Source organism: Arvicola amphibius, chromosome 12 (genome assembly GCF_903992535.2).
Source record: "Arvicola amphibius chromosome 12, mArvAmp1.2, whole genome shotgun sequence".
Taxonomy (NCBI): domain Eukaryota; kingdom Metazoa; phylum Chordata; class Mammalia; order Rodentia; family Cricetidae; genus Arvicola; species Arvicola amphibius.
In genome coordinates this window covers 10,089,271-10,091,902 of record NC_052058.2, presented here as the reverse complement: position 1 = coordinate 10,091,902, position 2,632 = coordinate 10,089,271, and the positions used below count along the sequence as shown (strand labels likewise).

At 42.8% G+C, this 2,632-nt stretch overlaps 1 pseudogene; it reads right to left on the bottom strand.

The window, feature by feature from the left end:
• Nucleotides 1–1,513: 1,513 nt before the first annotated feature.
• LOC119827012 lies at nucleotides 1,514–1,789 on the bottom strand (annotated as a pseudogene).
• Between the last annotated feature and the right edge of the window lie 843 nt (nucleotides 1,790–2,632).

Below are 2,632 nucleotides of genomic sequence, written 5' to 3'. Positions count from 1 at the left end.
ATGTATAGGAAAGTCGGATATCCACATAATAAAAGAGTTCATTTGGATCTTTATATAAACATGAAAACAGCTGGAAAATAAATCAAAGACTCAGCTGTAAGAGCTAACACTGCAACACTACTAGAAGAAAAAGAACCGTGGAGGATAGCCTCCATGATAATAAATCAGAAAGTAATTTTATGAATGGACAGTTTTCATTAAATAAAGCTCTTTTGTGTATCAAATGCCACGTTCTAGAGCTAAAAGACAACCAATAGAATAGAAGAAAATGCTGGCAAATCATATATCATATAAGATTAATATCCAAAATATATGAACAAATCTTAAATCTCAGCAATGAGAGGCCAACTTACGTGGACAATGAATGTGAATGGACAGTTCCCTCAAGAAGATGCACTGATGGCCAATCATGCATGAGAGGAGCCCAGCATCATTTGACACTAGGGAAACCAAACGAAAACACCATGAAACTAGGTATAGAGGTGCATGCTTGGAAACTCAGCACTCAGGAAGCAGAGGCAAGAAGTCTGGCCTACATAGTTCTAGGCTAACATGTGCCGCATGGGGATACTGTGTCAAAAATCCCTACCCTATGACACTACTTTGTGTCTATTAGAATGGCTCTTATTTTAAAGGGGAAATAAGCATTTATGAGTCTATAAAGAAATAAAACCTCAATACGTTGCCAGAATGTAAAATTGGGCTGTCTTTGTGGATCACAGTTTGGCAGCTCTTCCTCCAGCTAAATGCAGAATTGCTGCCTGAGTCAGCAAGTCCACTTCTAGGTATATTCCCAGTGAGTCAAATCCAGGAACCAGAAAGTGCACTGGTGTTCACAGCAACAGTCACGATAACCACAACGGGGAAGCAGACCGACTGTCTACCAGCAAATGAACAGAGAAGCAAACTGCCGCGTAGGCTTACAGTGGAGTGTTAGTCTACCTTACAAAGGAATACAATTCTCCTAGGTGCTAACTACGCCTTGGACAAACCTTGAAAGATCGATAGTAAGTGAAATAAGACAGTGTGTGAAGTCGTTTTCCTGAGGAATGAAGAACGGGTAGATTCACAGAAGCACAAGAGTGGTCAGCAGGCAGTTGAGAGAGGAAGAGTCAAGAATTACTGTATGGCAGTTACCGTGTTCTTCCCCCCCTGCAGATTAGTTTGTTTTCTGTTTTTGTTTGTTTTGGGTTTTTTTCCAAGACATAGTTTCTCTGTGTAAAACCCTGGCTGTCCTGGAACTAGCTTTTGTAGCCCAGGCTGGCCTCGAGTTCACAGAGATCCACCTGTCTCTGCTTCCCGAGTGCTGGGATTAAAGGCATGCGCCACTACCGCCCGGTGCAGATCAGCTTATTAAGGTGGAAACATTGCTAATTACACGGAAGAGAAGCTACTTGCCATAATTAATGAGGCTCTCAAGAACTTAACGATACACATTAGAAACAAATGGTTCAGAAGCACAAGGAACTTTTCCTGATGCCCTGGGGCAAAGCTGACTTGGATGAATCTGTATTTACTTTAAGCTGCTAAAGAGTTTGTGAGCCGCACAGTGGTACCAGTCATACAAGATGTCAGAGAGCTCCCCCTCCCCCACTGTGCAGTCCTCTTCCGGCTGTGATCAGGAGATTATGTTCATGGCAAAGCTCTAGCCGCTCCCAGGCCTTTCCAAGCTTCTGCAGCTGCTTACAGTGCTCTCTCGCTGTTGTTAGGGGTCCACTAATTCTTCCTCTTCTTTCCCTTTGGGGTCTCTGGGTCCAGTAAGTATCTTTCATTCATCCTCTAGTCCCATGTCAGGATGCTGCTCAGGATGCAACACCAGGAGAAACAATGGTACCTACTCCGTTCAGGATAAAGATGCGAACTGCCTTTAAATATTTAAGAGCAAATTAAGATGAAAATATATTCAATCATCCAATCAAATTCTCGTTCATGAGTGAATATAAGATAAAGACAGTTTTTGGTCAGGAAAAGATTTTTAAATGTTGTTTTCCATGATGCTGTCTTAAGAGGCATCCAGAACTTATGCTGACATAGTATCAGTTCAGAATCTTCTTTCCCTAAGTAACAAGGACAGATATTGTCACTAGATACCCCAAGACCAAGTTCCCGGCACAAAGGGGATTTTATTTACCCCAGAGGGACAAAGGACAGGGAATAAGAGACATGACAGAAGATGGAAGATGGGGGAGAGGGGAAAGGGAACAAGGGAGAGGATAAAATAATATTTGCTCTGGAGGGAAAGGGGCTGCTTCTGAATGGAGAGGAGACAGACATGGCACATAGGAAAATCGCAGTTTATAAAGGTAAAGGGGGAAACCCTATGTTAGGATGAGATATTTAATTTTAATTGAACAGGTTAATTAGGGTACCCAAAGGGGTCTTTTTAATTCAATACTTTGACAGCTGGGCCTTGGTAGTCAGCCTCAGGAGAAGGAAGTAGCCAAATGAGGGACTAGACCTTGGTAGCTAGCTTTAGGAATGTAGTTTAACAGTTTTTTTTTAACAAGGCAGAGGGAATGTGGGAAGGGCAAGGCTTCCCAGAGCCATACTGACCATGCTCAGGCCAACCAGAGTCCCTTTAGAAAGGGACAGCAAGGACAACTAGTGCGGTTTCTGGTGTGTGCTGTGAAGG